This window comes from Solanum lycopersicum, chromosome 3, assembly GCF_036512215.1.
Source record: "Solanum lycopersicum chromosome 3, SLM_r2.1".
NCBI classification, from domain to species: Eukaryota; Viridiplantae; Streptophyta; class Magnoliopsida; order Solanales; family Solanaceae; genus Solanum; species Solanum lycopersicum.
This window is the reverse complement of record NC_090802.1, coordinates 8716870-8735624: the sequence shown is the minus strand read 5'-3', so window position 1 is coordinate 8735624 and position 18755 is coordinate 8716870.

Below are 18755 nucleotides of genomic sequence, written 5' to 3'. Positions count from 1 at the left end.
AACTATTGAAGGATGAAAATTAAGAAAAAACAAAATTAATTGATGCAAATAGAATAAGACAGTTAACCGACCGGTTGTGACCTAATTTTATAATTTATAATTTATGTGGGAAAAAAATGATAGGCTGGTCTCCTATTTATTTTATTTTATTTATTTTATTTTATTTTTTTAAAAAAAAGAAACATGTGCTAATTTGTGGTAGGTAAGGACTAAGGACCAAGGATGGCTACTATACTATATACATTCTTTTTTACTCACTAATCGAATTTTATATTTGTATTAAAATTCGATAAAATTTATACATTGTCGAGTTTATTTTTAAAATCACATTTTAAACGATCTCTCTTCCATTCCTATTGAAGAATTTAAATACAACTTGTTTTTAATTAAAAAAAATAAAATTGCAAATTAAATTATCCTATCATAATTTATATTTGATCGCCTTTTATTTTTGAAGTGCTTTTTTATTCCTTTTAACTTTTTTTGATGTAAAAGATTTCACATGTCTCTTTTTCTATTCTATTTTCCACATAGCAACTTCCAAATTAGACGTCAATAAAGATGTTTGGAAGAGACTATATGTTTCTTCCTTTAGTTAATTTTCTTCACCTCTAAGTTTTACTAAATTGATAAGTATATTTAGCTAGATGTTAATTCCAATTTAAGAAGTTAAGATCATGCATGCACGTGATGCATACCATTTTCTCTTTGGTATACATGATAAATCTTAATTTTAAGAGTCGTTTGATAGACTGTATACTTCGATCACTATTGAAAAGGCAAAAAATTGTAACAAATAATTTGTCTTTAATTCTATTTTAATTAGGGAAAAGGGTCTGATATACCCTTCAACTTTGTCATTTAGAACTAATATACCTCTTGTTATGAAAGTGGTCTCATATATACCCCTACTTGTAAACAAATGGCTCACATATACCCTTTTCCTCTAACGGAAATGAAAAAAATAATAATTTTAATCTAAATTTTTATTATTTTTTCTAAAAAATATAATCCCATATGAGTAAATTTAATCCTCGTCAAACATATTTATTTTTTTTTGACTTTTTTTTTTGTTTTAATGACTAATTTATAATTATTATTTTTATAATCAAATTTATTTATGTTTCACTAATATTTTTGTAAAACTTATTGTAGATGATCAAATTTTTTTCTTCGAATACGAAATTAAATTACAATACACAAAAAAAAATAGTTTAATTTTTTATTCTTTAAACTAAGGAATGAAAGAAAAAAATAAAAATAAGAATAAGAAATTCAAATAATTATAATAAAAGAAGTCAAAAAATAATTTATGTATGAAAAAATAAAAATATACCTTGAACTTTGATAGAAGAATCATATATACCCCTAAATAATTTTCTTAAAAAAATTAGAAGTAATAAATATAAATTTAAAACTAATTTTTTAACTTCCGTTAAATGAAGGGTATATGTGAGCCATTTTGTAACGGCAGGGGTATATGTGAGCCGTTTGTATAACGATAAGGGCATATATGAGCCACTTTTATAACGAGGGGTTTATCAGCTTCAAATGACAAAGTTGGGGGTATATCAGATCATTTTCCTTTTTAATTATATAAATTTATGAGTAATTTAATACAATATTCCTAATAATGTGAATAATTAACTTGAGATAATGAAGTAAGAAGTGATTCAAGATTTTAAATTAGGTCAATGCAATATTGTTGTGTAGTAGACTAGCTAGTAGTATCCAAATTAGGTCCACCAAAAGCTTGATTGATTATCCAAATCTTTGGTTCATAAAAGCAGAATCATTGAATCTTCCAGGAAAAAGAAAAAGATTAAAAAAATTGATATATAGTCCTTTCCAAGTTCATATTATATGATATTTTTAGTTTGAATATTTTATTTGAAATATTTTCTTATATAATTGTTAAAAAAATAGTTTTTCTTTGAAATTAATTATATAAATAAATACAGTTTTATATACAACATAAAAATTATATTAAGAGACATTAGTTATTAGTTAAGAGTAATTTAATAAAAAATATATCTTACTTTTCAGGGATATATAACTGAATTTCTTAAAGATTATGTTCAAGCAAAAACTTTATTTTAAATGGTTTCGTAAAGAATGACCTCCTTTTATTTTTAATTTGTTTAGTAAGAAATAATTTTATTTTTTTAAAAAATATTTTAATTATAATTCTTTATGTAACATATTTAAAGTCACGAGATTTAAAAATATTTTGATAAATGTAATACGATTTTAATTACCGAATATTTTTCTTATTTTTTATATTTTATATCAATTTAAATTAGATTATTTTTTTAAAATCGAACCGCAGTTATAAAAAGGAATGTCGGCAACATCTCATCATTATCTCCCACTAATTAACCTTGACACTATTACATTAATCAACATAAATAGTTCCAAGTGTAATTCTAGTAAATACTGTTAATAATGTTAGAACTCAATTATTATTATCTAAAATTGAGTAAAATTAAAATTTTGACTTTGCAAATAAAGAAATTGTATTCTAATTATGAATACTTTTTTAATAATAGTGTATTTTCTTGTGATGCACTATTGTTGAGACGCTTTCTTATAATGGAAGGTATACACTTAAAAATTTATATCCACCAACAATAAGTCAATATAATTATAATAAAAGAATATTTACTCGTGATTAATTTATTTCTTTCTATGAAGAATAATTTGTCGACGATTCAAACAAATATAAGACATAATATTGTATGCTGAAAATTATGAGAGAAAAAATATAATCAATTAAGATTATTTCCACTATTTGAGCTCCAAGTTTAACGGAAAGAATAACTTTTAAATATTTAAACTTCAAATTTAAATGATTTACTATAATTCTATATCTAGAATTTAAAAAAAAAAAACTTGAATCTAGGAGAAACATTTTCGGTAAATACAAGATTTGAATCTATAATTTCAAACTTGAAAAGTTTACTTTCAAATTTTGAATGATTAACTACTTTATGATTCATTGAGACTTTTTTCTAAAAAAAAAATTAATTGTTGGAGGAAAATTCAACACAAGGAAGATTCTTACTTATAACATTCAAGAAAAATAATAAAGAGATTCAAGGTTGATTTTATTTTGTTTTTAACTAAAGGAAGGATCACAATTTATAAAGTATCAACATCGATTCACTACTAAAAAGATCATTATTTTTCACTAAAAAAAATTTCATTTGTTACTTTCACAATATTTTGATTGAATTAGTGGGAAATGAAAAAAAAATTGAAGTTTTCATACTGAATTAGAATTTTTCTCATTATTTAAATGAAAAACTGTTTCACCATGCATTTTTACTGTACAAAATTTTCACTGATTCGCGACAGAAATTTTTTATCTCTTATAATGATTTATAAGTCAGTCATATCAAAATCTATTCAAGTAAAGTCGAAAAAATAGTTCACATTTAAAAAGATCAAGCTAATAAAACGTCCAAATTCAAACTTATACAAATCAAGATCCATGATCAAAGGAATATTATCTTGGAATTATCTAATGTTACTTAAGCAAAAGCTCATTTTCTAAATCAGAAATCTTTTGATAAGAAAAAAAGTATGGGGGAAAATACTAGTTACCGTGGAAGAAAAATATTATATGAAAAGTTGAAGACTATTACAAAATGGGAAAAGTTCAAAATTTCTGGCTAAAATTTCGACACCTACTTTTGTAAAAGAACTCTGAAAAAGAAAAATATTGAACTTGATGAGTCGTGTGAGACGCACTCCAATTTATTTGTATTATGTTATGCAACATATGTATGTCTACTTGATCAACTTAATAAAAATTTAAATATTTATTTATTTTCACCCAAAGTCGGAGTGCCTAGATATCAACTGAAACCAAGTAAAATGATACATTTACGAATCGTGTTCAAAAAGAGGATAAACTTTATCCATTTTGGTTAAAACATGATATTTTAAATATGTTTTACGTTGTGAAATTTCCTAATGTAAATGTGAATATGAGTATATTGTTGCTTCAAAATATACATAATCAGTGTTACATCAACATTTGTATTTGCAGGTCCACAAATAAGCTGACAACATGTGTATATCAATATGTATTAGTATATATTAATGTATACTATGTATATTTATTAATGAAGAATAGTAACTTAAAAAAGATGTGTTAGAGGCTGCCTTCTCACAGCTGTTGTGTATTTGTTGAGGCAAATTTATATTTTTTTTCCATACTTCTTATATTTTTTATTAATCAAATTATTCATTTTCGAGATTTACCGAAAAATAAAAAAATTTTAAAAAAACATTGAAATGTTAGATTTAAGGTTACTTTATTTATTTGTGAATTTTTGGCGTTAATTTTATATTTTTTTTCATATTTTTCTTATTTTTTATTAATCAATTACTCATTTTCGAGATTTACCGAAAAAATAAAAATTAAATAAAATTGTTAAAAATGGATCGGATAGTAAATTTAAAAGGAGTTAATTTATCGATCGGATTAGGTGTTTATGAGTCCGAATATCTTTCTATTTTCATATAAATGTCATGTTATAAGGTCAAAATGACATGACATTTCCATGTGACATTTAAATAAATACATAAATGAGTTGGATATGTACAACATGGCAACTAACGCCCATAAGGGCATATTCGAACCAAAAATTGGACGATGAAGACTTGAGTGAACCAAACTTTAAACGGAAGATATATCTAAGACTTTTTCGAATAGTTAGAGGCATATTTGACCATTTTCTATTTATTTTAGTTACTATTTCATCACACAACTCTTGGACAATATGTGTGCTTGGGCCGAAGGGTGATTTGCTCGAAATGTGTGTAGCCCACTTCAGCTAGAAGAAGGCAGTTGTTTGTCGAAAAATTTTAATTTATTTCAATTTATTTGGGTTATATATATATATATATATATATATATATATATATATGAGGTATATTTGTGTAGATCTTCTTGCAGTAATCGTTTTTCTTCAACAAATGGTGGCAACTTTAATAACATGTTATCACTGAGCCTATTTAAATTGATTTGTTTTAAGTGTTTTAGATTAAAATAGTTTTAAATATTTTTGGAGTGTTTGAATAATTAAAAAACTACTTACACAGACTTACTTTTAAATTAAAATTATAAATAAGTCATACGTTAAAATTTTCAACTTAATACCTTTAATTTATAAGTCGAAAGTCATAAGATAATCCAAACAAACTTTAAAATATACGTCATATTTTGAGAAATAAATTGATGGGCTACACAAAACTGACGAATAGTTATGTTGTTTGTCAAAAGATATTACTTAACTGAGTGTATCCACGAATTGAATAAAATTCAATCCAAATTAAAAAGAAATTAACCAAATTAATTAAAAATTTGATTTTATTTGAATTTGATTGGGAAAATGCACAAGTGCCCCCTTAAACTATGATCGAAATCTCAGAGACACACCTAAACTAAACTAAGATCCTATTACCCCCTAAACTTATTTTTTTTTGTAACTTTGTGCATCTTTTTTGTTTATGTGGCATCCAAATATCTCCCACGCGCCTCAATTGCGTGGAGTCACGGAGTCTGCCACGCAAGACAAAAGGTGCACAAAATTACAAATATAAAAAAGTACAGGGGGTAATAGAACCTTAGTTTAGTTAAGGTTTGTCTCTGAAATTTCGATCAAAGTATAGGGGATACTTCTGCATTTTCCCAATTTAATTTGGTTTACATTTTGATAAAACAATAACATTTGATTTGATTTTGTTAAAAATAAAGAAATAACATAATAGATTCGACAAATTATACGCATATTTTTTTATAATTACATATGCATAATATATTATTTTTTATGAATAATTTAAAATATTTTGTATATATTCATTTAAATTTATGTACCATTTATGAAACCAAAAAAGCCCAAAACAAAGAGTATTTTGAACAGGTATCTTTTTTTATGGTAACTTACATAAATATACTATGGAAAAAAAATATTTACCATTTGTAGCAATAACATTTTTTTCCACATTATCACTTTTAATTCATTTATTATACAAGTTCAATACATATTACAAAGAACAATTTATTATTCACATATAATACAGGTTTTAAAGATGGATAATATATTTATCACACATTTTAATATACTTATAATACAATATGTCAAATTTTTACCAAACAAACATAATATATTTAAAAAAATAATTATAATTCATATATATTGCATATATAATTTACTTTTAACTCAAATTACAAATTTAACATAGTATTGCTACAAATGGTAATAAATTAAAAGTATTGCTAAAATCAGTAATTATTTATTAAAATGTATTAATTTATGTAATTTTTCCTTTTTTTATTCCTTCACCTTGTCTGTTGATTTTATTTTTGTGCATGATTAAATCAAATCGAACAAAAAATCGATAACAATCAAATTGATAAATATTTATTATATTTGTTTTGATTTAGTATTAATCATTTAAAAACTAATTAAATGTAATGTATCAATATTGTATAAACAATGTATAATCATTATAAATGATGTATAAATATGTATCAGAGATGCAATACATCTATATACAATGTTTATACATTAAAATAAACATTTTTCAGTCCCAACCAACTCAAATCTCCTCTGGTCCAGAAATTTAGATATGAGCTCTCTCAAGTACGTTTCAACTATTTTGATATAGTATTCACTTAAACTGAATATTTTTTTCGAATTATTTCTCAAAAAAAAGGTAATTTTTAATAGCAACGAGTACCATCAAACCAAGTCTATTTCATGACACAAAATTAATTTATCATTAGACTGTTGATAATTTTTTACTAAATACTAAGTTATTGTTATTTACACTTTTCGATTGCAAATTTTCACATTAAAATTGACCAAATCTTGCAATTTTTCTTGAAAAGAAAATTTTAAAAAACAACAAATATCCATCAATTTTTCTTGAAAGTAATTTTTAAAAATAACTGTAAATTTTTATTAAAAATAATCGAAGAAATTTCATAGGTTTCTTTTTGCTAAGAAAATAATATAAAGAGATTCATTAATTTTTCAGAAATATGGATGCAATTTCTTTTATACTATACAATTATAGTGTATCTAAAATAGAACTATTTTTGTGTACACCATCATAAGAAATAAATAAATTAAAATCTAAAAAATAAATACACATTATTATTGCTTTGAATAGTGTAAATCAACAACCAAAGGGTCTGGTGCAGTGGTTGGAAATGTTCTTTTCTTAACAAAATATTTCATTTTTGAGCCTTAGATATGAAAATATTCACCAAGAGCGCTATCCTCCCAATGGGTTCCCATTTGAGATAAATCTAAGATAGTCATACTCCAATACGAACATCAAATACTTAACGAAAACTTAAAAAAATCATGAAAATCAATATGCATTATATGTATATCATAAATTGTATAACAATTATATAATGTACATTTATCATTTAAAAAATTACGTATCAAATGATGATTTAGATATACTTGTCAATAGATAATATACATCACCCTTGTTTGTCGACAAAAGTGCATTGCATATATATTATTGTATAGCAATACAATTTTTGTAAAAATGAAAGATGACAATGTTTATTCAATCTTGATCCAACATGGTTGTAGATTTAATGAAATCTTAATTCAAAAAGATAAGCACATAATAAATGAAATTGAATATACAAATTGATATCACCTCAATTGAATATCACAATTCAGAGATATCAATTTGTATACTAAAATAATTTTGAGAAAATTACATAACTAAGCAAACTTATGCTATTTAATTATCTACTATAGCTAATGTTTGTTTACATTATCATTCATAGCCATTTAATCTCAGTAATTATGTTTTTCAATTAGTCTTATTTGTAATCATTTACAACACTATTTTTCTTATATATGAATGTACCCATTCTCACTCTTCAATCATTTTTCCTTATTTTCTCCTTTATTTTCTCAATCAAAATTGATTTCAAATTTTGAAATTTTCACTCGTTCCCTCCCAATTATGATTCCTATAGATAATTGTTTTACATTTAAATTCACTTTACTTTTTTTTTGGGGACTTCATCATTTTTTCAATTTGTATTTGTATATATTGAAATTTATTTTGATTTTTTAGATTTACAATTGGATAATGGATGGAGATACATATACAACCAACAATTTTTGTACAAAATTGTTTATATGTATTCAACTGATTTTGTATATGAAGTGTTTGTATTTGAAATGTTATACGTATTCAACTGATTTTGTATATGATGTTTGTTTGAAGTGTTATACATATTTAATTAATTGATTTTGTGTATGAAGTATTTGAATTTAAAGTGTTATACATGTTCAACTGACTTTATATATGAGGTGTTTGTATTTGAAGTGTTATAACTTATACGTGTTCAAATGATTTTGTATATGAAGTATTTGTATTGAAGTGTTATATGCATTCAATTGATTTTGTATATGAAGTATTTATCTTTGAAGTGTTATAACTATTTATACGTATTCAATTGAGCTACAACTTTTCGTGCATGTACAATTTATCTATTATACAACTCTGTGTAAGACACATTTTCTCTAAAAACTATCCCCTCGATAACGTACGTAGTCTATGTAACAATTTGCTTCATCCTATTTTTCAGCAGAAATAACTCATGTGTACATATACAAACATGAAATTTAAAATTATACAAACACACATTCAACAAACAACTTTTTCACAAAATAAATAACGTAAAAGTATACATATACAAAATATACAAGTAAACAATCAAACTATATAAGTCCACGAATCAAGTTTATGTCAATTATACACATATAAATTGTAACGACCCTCTTAGTCGTTTTAGAAATTTCAACCATTATTTTTATATTAACCTTTTTAGTAGATTTTATAATTAATTTATATGACTTATAAGAATGAGTGACATGATTTTTCGATTTAATAAAAAAATTATTTTGTTGCTAATAATAATGGGAAAAAAAGGAAATTAATTAAATAAATAAATAAAATAAAATAAAATGAAAAGGCGCAAAGTGCCCTAAGATTTTAAAAGCCTGTGACGGCTTATATGAAGAAGAAAAAAATAGAAAGAAATACGCAGAGAAGAAAAGAAAAGAAAGGGAGAAAAGAAAAGAAAAAAAGAGGAGCAAAATCAATATTTTCATCTCAAGGCGTCAAGGTAATTATTTTCATCCTTTCTATTAAGTTTTTAATGTAATTAGGAGTAGATTTTTAAGTTAAAACGTGTATAATTTACACTAATATGTGAAACTAGTTTTTGATTTCGTGTACATGTATGCACATGTTATTTACATATAATTATGGACTAGAGGGTATTAAATGAATTATTATTGTTGGTGGATGAAACAATACATATATAAAAGATAAGTTTTATGTTGATTAATACTTTTAATTCATTAAGAGTTAGATAGGAAATTGAAGTGGGTTACTGTAGGTTTGTAAAGAAAAAAGGATTTGTGAGTTTGTTTTGAAAGTTAATGGTAATGGGTGGGTACTAAATATATAGGAATTCAATGTGTGACATATAGATTCTGAAAATTTGTTGGGGTTTAATTTTCTTTAAATCTTTCTTATAATTAATATGAAATTTGTCAAAGTGATAGTGTCATAACTAGTTATAGATATGTAGTTGGCTTTTTTAGAAATTATTGATGCTGTTCCCTTTGAAAGTATGTCAAGATTTCCAATGGAATATTGATATGCCGTCAATAGCCATTTTGGGATAATAATTGGACAATTATATTATCTGAAAACTATTAGGGTTGTAGTGTTTGGAGAAATTATGACTTAACTCTTGACTTGAAATTTAAGAAATATGAGATTTGACTTATTAGTTAGAATCAAGATTGAGAAACTTTATTATAAATTTGAATAAATTGTTGGGTCAAAGTTAAACAGATAGTAATATGAGTGTTGTAAGATTTGAACTCTTATTGTGGTTATTGATTTGAAAGCACAACAAAGGAGGAAGGCTAAAGTCCCGAAGTGATTGTTCGATAAATTGAGGCAAGTGGATTTCTAAACTCTTGTTAAGTGTATGAAATGCGTGTATGTCCTTGTGGTATATGTTGGGAGTAACGGGATTGGTGATGAGTTGACTTGTCCACATTGATTAATTCTAATGATGAAAAGAATGGGGATAACAAAAGGCAATGTGATTAATTGTTTATGTGTGTTGTGTTGAGAAAGGGTTGAAGGCTTGTTGAATCATTGTTGATGTAACTTCATGTTTGTGTGGTTGTGAACTGTGCGATGTTATGAAAATGTTCATCTCCTCATTATTTGTGTGAACTTGTCATCTGCATTATTTGAGGCATTGGTTGTGACAAGTGTTATGTGCATTGAGAAAGAATGGGTACTTAAGAGGATGTACCATTTAGAAGGACGTATCGCGCGCCGCGATGGATACTATATTTCGAGGGACTTATCGCGCGCCGTGATGGTTACAATTATCGAGGATCGTGTCGTGCGCCGCGACAGATGCATGGACAGATATGTACCCCATGTGTCCCGGACTGAGAGACAGCGGGTGTGTATCACAAGGTCAGACATGCATCATTATCCTTGACATTGCATTTCATTGCATTGCACATACTTATCATTAGTGAACTTGATATCGTATTTTGCTGATCTTCTGATTGCCTTTCTGCGGAACTTATGATTGATCAATATTGAGTTTGTTATTGCGGATATATAATTTGTTGAAGTATTGTTGTTGAGGATGTGTAATTTGTTAAAGTGTTGTTGTTGAGGATATGTAATTTGTCTAAGTGTTGTTGTTGAGCTACATGCTATGTAAACTGTGAGCTGTTAGGTTGGGTTGATTTTACTGCAGGATGTAGTTGTGGAGGTTCGTTTGGAGGTGGTAGGAGTACCCGTATTTCATCCCCTAAGCTTGTGTTTAGAGGTTTACTTGCTGAGTACCGTGTGGTTTGGTACTCACCCCTTGCTTCTACAAATTTTTTGTAGGTTATGAGCCTGGATTTTTGTTGTACTTGTCATTCTCTTCTTTTCTGAGGCTTCTTGGATATTTGTGAGGTAGCTGTTTCCATCTCAACAGACTTTCTTCTCCATAATTATGACCTTGTTCTATTCTAGAAACAAGTTCATTTGAGACTTGAGTTTTTCTTTTGAATCAATTGTAATACTTTAGAGGCTTGTACACGTGACTACCAGGTTTTGGGGTTTTTATTAAGTTACTTATATTTTATTTCCGCACTTTATTGTAATTGTTGAGTTTTAGGCTGACTTGTCTTGGTGGGATAAGACAAGTGCCATCATGTCCATTTTTGGGTCGTGACAAAATGGTATCAGAGCCCCAGGTTCATAGGTCTCGTGTGTGTACAAGTCAAGTCTAAATAGAGTCTCGATGATCGATACGAAGACGTCTGTACGTATCTTCGAGAGGCTGTAGTGACTTTTAGGAAATATCTTCACTTCTTGGATCTCTATTGTGCGTACTTGGTCCCATTTTGATTCTTATCGCTTCACTCCATTCGCTCTCATTTATGTGATGACTCGTGTGTAGTTTCTTTTGTGAATCATTGGCATGGCGTGTATTGGTTTGATGTTAGATCTGGTATTAAGGTGGAAATGATATACTTATGAAACGAATGCGTGATCATATTTGAAAGATTTGAGTAAGGTTAGTTATCATTGTAAAATAATAATAACAAATATAGTACTTATCTGGTATAAGAAAAATATGGAGTGGTTCGACAATTAGAAGTTAAATGTTTGAAGAATTGACTAGATAATAAATAGTGTAATACAATTGATATAGTTGTCATACCATTAATGGGTTGCTTAGCAAATGATGTTGCACCAATTCAGGTCAGAATCCCTTCTGTGGTTTCACAGATTGAGTGTATACCAAAGAAGGTCATGATACGACTATTACAATGGTACTGATGGGTACTTGGTTAGAATTATGGAGTGTGTTACTTTTGATATTGACCTTGCTTACGATAGAATACATATAGCTTGGGTTAGATACAAAACTAATCTGGTAATATTTTATAGCTATTTGATGGATAAAGTGTGTGACCTATTTGGAAATGATCTTCTCAATAGATATGATATGTTCTAGTGGTGGATGTAATAAATTTTCACGATGTGTTACTAGTGGTACATGAGAACGGACATGTTGATTGCTAAGTGCAAATATTAACTACTTAAGGAGTTATCTATGGTATACATGCTCATATGATAAGATTTGGTGTTGAACTCATATTTGAGAACCCAACTAGCTTGTTGGTATGGGTGGATGTGTTAAACATTATTTATAAGGAAGCTTTTAGTAGTGGATCTTTGGTATGATATTGATATGTTCAGATTGTGAAATGTATTTTATGAATTTTTAAATGAGTGGTGATTTCATCGTAATGTCCAAGAAATTGGATCAATATTGAATGACAAGCATATGGGTAAAGGAAGTCCTAAAGAGTATACTAATGTGAAGACAATTAAGAGTTTTAGTAAGGAAGTGCGGATAAAAGTGGGTTAGTTCTTTGGATTGGATTGGTATAACTGGGTTTAAGGATTCATATTGATGAAATAGTTGACTTCGTGGTGATAACAAGAGCTAACTAAGCATGATGGTAATAGGAGTTTGTGATGGATTGCGATTGAGACTAAATCATAAAATAAGTATTGAGGGTTAAACGAGTTTTTATGGTAATAACGACTTGCGAGCATCTAAGGTTGTGGTTTTTCACTATTTGATGAACAATGTAGTTGTATGAAAAGTTGTATGATGTGTTGAAAATTTTGCTTGAATAGAATTGAAAGAAGCTAGAGTCATAAATGGAAAAGAATTAGTGGAAAGTATTTTAGTCTTTGGAAAGAGACAATCGAGAAAAATCATATTTACTATAATTATAAAGGACAAAGATATATCTTTAGAGAGTTGAGAATTTAGTTCAAGGATATGCGATTTCATCTGTTTCATTTTGATTATGGTAATAGTGTCACACGTTCATTAGATTGATAAAAAAAATATAGATATTGGGTAAGAATTGAGAAAGAATCCTATACAGTTCGACTCGAGTGTGGTGATAAGTTCTTTTATAGTTTCGAATTTGGTAACGGGTACCATTGGATTTTTAAGAAAGGGTATGACAAGGTCGATGGATAGGCGATCAATAATAAACTAAGATGTCCAAATTTGTAAATATTTTCTATGTATGAGCTAATTTCAATAGATAAAAGTATTGAGTTACATAATTGAATTCAAAATTCAAGTTTTTTCATTGTGAGTTTAGATTTGTGGTAGTGTGTTTTGTCAAGGTATGAATTGGTAAGGGGTAAGAAATGATTGATCGCATTGAGTATGAAGCATTTGAAGGACTTAAAAAATTAATTTGAGTACTAAATTTGGTTACTTTTGATTGTTATACCTAAATGAGATTTCATGTAATGTTTTTATTTCAAGGATAAGATAAAAATACCATAGGTTGTTGGTCAAAGGATAACATTGGTAAGCGAGTCAACCAAAGAAATAAGAGTTGATGTATCGAAGAGTTCAACATACTCAAAATTTTGTGCCATAAGAAGAATTTAAGCGAAACGAAAGAATAAGACCTTTCATATAGAATCTTGGTTTGAAGTTGAAGGACCTATGAATTTTCATGTATAATATCTAATAAGACTATGGATGTGAATTTGTTTGGTATAGACGGACCAGGTTTTCGTCAATAATTTTTATGAATGTAGAGTTTTGTTTTGAGTGGAAAAAAAAACAGTGTAGTGTGTAAGATTTTGTGTTGTTATGTGGGGCTAATTTATTCAGAGTATGTTAGGTGACTATGGATACACAATAGTATGAACCTACAGTTATACAAGGTTAATGAGGATTTTGAGGGGATTAAAATTAATTTATTGATGGGACAATATTAGATTGGTATGATGTGTTACATAGGCAATTGATAGTGAGTAGAGATGATGAGCTAGCTTATAGTATCTAAATTATTCGAGTGATCAAGAATATTTCTTTGAGTTTTGGCATGAGGTGCATGATGGTTGAAAAATGACATGTAAAAGTTTGTGTGACGTTGACATTGGTGTGATTAAGTTATTGTACCTCGATGGAAAAGTACTTAGATTTGAAATTAGTGCTATCAATCTTAGTTGTGACTCATATCTTGTCATGTAATGCTTATATAGAAGGAAAAAAAAAGGGGGCATATTTTGAAAATTTTAAAGTATACAACGTGTTTGCTAAAAAGACTTTGATTCTAGTGACAGTTTGAGTGAGGTAAATGGTTGGTGTAGTTATGATGTTGTTTTTTTTGTATTAAGAGTGTTAGCTTCAATGGAGTATTGAGAGAAGTACGTGGAGTTTGATGAATCGAGTATTTGTTATAAAGTGATGGGGGATCAGACTGGTTGATTGTGGGTGGTTAAACATCGAGAGATGGAGAAAGATGAATGGAATTCTATTTATATGGGCCCTATGGAAGGAATAGCTTGTTTTATTCGACCTTGCTTCTGTGTATTCTTATATAATCACCTTCTTCGTGTTGAGCACTATTAAAGTATGATTCCCTACTTATATTTCGCGTGTTTCCACATCTATTGGTGAATTCTTAGTGGTGGATCGGATGAAACGATCCTCTTATGTCCATTGATATGTTGAGATCCTTGGGCAGAATTGATCATTTCAGCTATGATAGGTTTGGTTTTGTTTGAAAGTTGAGTATATAAGTAGTTCTACACGCACAACCTTGCTTATGAGAACTTATATAAGAGCTATGAAGAGTTACTAAAAGTATTGTTAGATGTTCTACATTTTGAAGTGTATTGTTTGTTGGGTGTTTAGATGATCATTTCCTTCGTTGGGTTAGATAAGTCTGATTCTCTCTTGGAGAGTATCCGATTTCTAAAGATCAGATTTTTATAACTTAAGCTAGTAAGAAGACTGTGTTGTGAAAAGGGAATAGTGATAAGAGGTGTGATAGTTTGTGCACTATGAGTATGTGATGATTGGTTCAAGTTCACTCTGATTGTAGCTAGTATCAATAGAATATTATCTTTGCTATGTGAGAAAATATTCGTCATGATTGTTGTGTTATAGTCCAAGGGGTTTAAATTTAGATTAGGTTCATGGGTTAGTATGTGGCTTGACAATCACTTCTGATATGTAGATTTGTAAAATTTTCTATAGTTCAGTTCTTAGTAGTCGATCTTGATAGAATGGTGTTAAAAATAAGCTTTCATGGAGAGATGAACAACAACTCTGGAAGATCATACATTAGATTTTTATAACGTTAATAATTCTTCCTTCTCCTATTTTATGTTCGAGAACTAACATGATTTTTAGTAGTGGATAATGTAACGACCCTCTTAGTCGTTTTAGAAATTTCAACCATTATTTTTATATTAACCTTTTTAGTAGATTTTATAATTAATTTATATGACTTATAAGAATGAGTGACATGATTTTTAGATTTAATAAAAAAATTATTTTGTTGCTAATAATAATGGGAAAAAAAAGGAAATTAATTAAATAAATATAAAATAAAATAAAAAGAAAAGGGGCAAAGTGCCCTAAGATTTTAAAAGCATGTGACGGCTTATATGAAGAAGAAAAAAATAGAAAGAAATACGCAGAGAAGAAAAGAAAAGAAAGGGAGAAAAGAAAAGAAAAAAAGAGGAGCAAAATAAATATTTTCATCTCAAGGCGTCAAGGTAATTATTTTCATCTCAAGGCGTCAAGGTAATTATTTTCATCCTTTCTATTAAGTTTTTAATGCAATTAGGAGTAGATTTTTAAGTTAAAACGTGTATAATTTACACTAATATGTGAAACTATTTTTTAATTTCGTGTACATGTATGCACATGTTATTTACATATAATTATGGACTAGAGGGTATTAAATGAATTATTATTGTTGGTGGATGAAACAATACATGTATAAAAGATAAGTTTTATGTTGATTAATACTTTTAATTCATTAAGAGTTAGATAGGAAATTGAAGTGGGTTACTGTAGGTTTGTAAAGAAAAAAAGATTTGTGAGTTTGTTTTGAAAGTTAATGGTAATGGGTGGGTACTAAATATATAGGAATTTAATGTGTGACATATAGATTCTGAAAATTTGTTGGGGTTTAATTTTCTTTAAATCTTTCTTATAATTATTATGAAATTTGTCAAAGTGATAGTGTCATAACTAGTTATAGATATGTAGTTGGCTTTTTTAGAAATTATTGATGGTATTCCCTTTGAAAGTATGTCAAGATTTTCAATGGAATATTGATATGCTGTCAATAGCCATTTTGGGATAATAATTGGACAATTATATTATCTGGAAACTATTAGGGTTGTAGTGTTTGGAGAAATTATGACTTAACTCTTGACTTGAAATTTAAGAAATATGAGATTTGACTTATTAGTTAGAATCAAGATTGAGAAATTTTATTATAAATTTGAATAAATTGTTGGGTCAAAGTTAAACAGATAGTAATATGAGTGTTGTAAGATTTGAACTCTTATTGTGGTTATTGATTTGAATAGATTGTATTGATTTGAAAGTACAACAAAGGAGGAAGGCTAAAGTCCCGAAATGATTGTTCGATAAATTGAGGCAAGTGGATTTCTAAACTCTTGTTAAGTGTATGAAATGCGTGTATGTCCTTGTGGTATATGTTGGGAGTAACGGGATTGGTGATGGGTTGACTTGTCCACATTGATTAATTCTAATGATGAAAAGAATGGGGATAACAAAAGGCAATGTGATTAATTGTTTATGTGTGTTGTGTTGAGAAAGGGTTGAAGGCTTGTTGAATCATTGTTGATGTAACTTCATGTTTGTGTGGTTGTGAACTGTGCGATGTTATGAAAATGGTCATCTCCTCATTATTTGTGTGAACTTGTCATCTGCATTATTCTGAGGCATTGGTTGTGACAAGTGTTATGTGCATTGAGAAAGAATGGGTACTTAAGAGGATGTACCATTTCGAGGGACGTATCGCGCACCGCGAAGGACAATATATTTCGAGGGACTTATCGCGTGTCACGATGGTTACATTTATCGAGGATCGTGTCATGCGCCGCGACAGATGCATGGATAGATATGTCCCCCATGGGTCCCGGACTGAGAGACAGCGGGTGTGTATCACTAGGTCAGACATGCATCATTATCCTTGACATTGCATTCCATTGCATTGCACATACTTATCATTAGTGAACTTGATATCGTGTTTTGCTGATCTTCTGATTGCCTTTCTGCGGAACTTATGATTGATCAATATTGAGTTTGTTATTGCGGATATATAATTTGTTGAAGTATTGTTGTTGAGGATGTGTAATTTGTTAAAGTGTTGTTGTTGAGGATATGTAATTTGTCTAAGTGTTGTTGTTGAGCTACGTGCTATGTAAACTGTGAGCTGTTAGGTTGGGTTGATTTTACTGCAGGATGTAGTTGTGGAGGTTCGTTTGGGGGTGGTAGAAGTACCCGTATTTCATCCCCTAAGCTTGTGTTTAGAGGTTTACTTGCTGAGTACCGTATGGTTTGGTACTCACCCCTTGCTTCTACAAATTTTTGTAGGTTATGAGCCTGAATTTTTGTTGTACTTGTCATTCTTTTCTTTTCTGAGGCTTCTTGGAGATTTGTGAGGTAGCTGTTTCCATCTCAACAGACTTTCTTCTCCATAATTATGACCTTGTTCTATTCTAGAAACAAGTTCATTTGAGACTTGAGTTTTTCTTTTGAATCAATTGTAATACTTTAGAGGCTTGTACACGTGACTACCAGGTTTTGGGGTTTTTATTAAGTTACTTATATTTTATTTCCGCACTTTATTGTAATAGTTGAGTTTTAGGCTGACTTGTCTTGGTGGGATAAGATGAATGTCATCACGTCCATTTTTGGGTCGTGACACAAATATAATTAGTTAACTTATATAGACAATTTTTCCACAGAATTTACATCCAACAATCAATTATACACGTACAAATGCTAATTCCGTCAAGTCTAATTATACACATATAAACACTAACTTATACGATTCTACAAATAATATAACTATACATATACAAAATATACAAGTCTACAAATGATCATTGATGAATATATTTATATGATTATGGACGTATACAATTTGACGTGAGCTACAATAGATTATATAATTGATTTATACTTGTAAACATTTACGTACTCAAATTGCAGATATCAAGTCATCTCTCTCGATCAATCAAATACAACTGAAAACATATTGTTCTACCAAAACTCCAATTATCCATGGAGTTATTATATAATCATAGATAAAATTAGCAATTCTCAATATATAGAATATAATTGCAAACAATTATTCCAATTAAACTCTGATTATTAATGGAAAATAAATATATATATATATATATATATATATATATATAAATATACAAATCAATTCAAGTGCTCTGCCTTTACAAGTTCTTCATTTAGATGAATGCAAATCAAAAATACGAATTGATGCAAATTAAATATAGGTTTTGTGCATGAAAATTTGACATATATATAAATGAGCTAAATATATTATATTGCATGTTTGCTTGTATAATGATGAAACTGTTTGAATTGCATAAGGGTAATAATAGCATGAATTCCCACTGTTATGAATAACTTTTATTTGGTAAAAAGATATAATCGCATCAATTAAGTGATTGCTTTCTTTTCTACCACTGAAATTATCGCCCTTCTCTTTTTAAAAAAAATTAAATTTTCAGATTTTGTGTAAATACATATATAATAC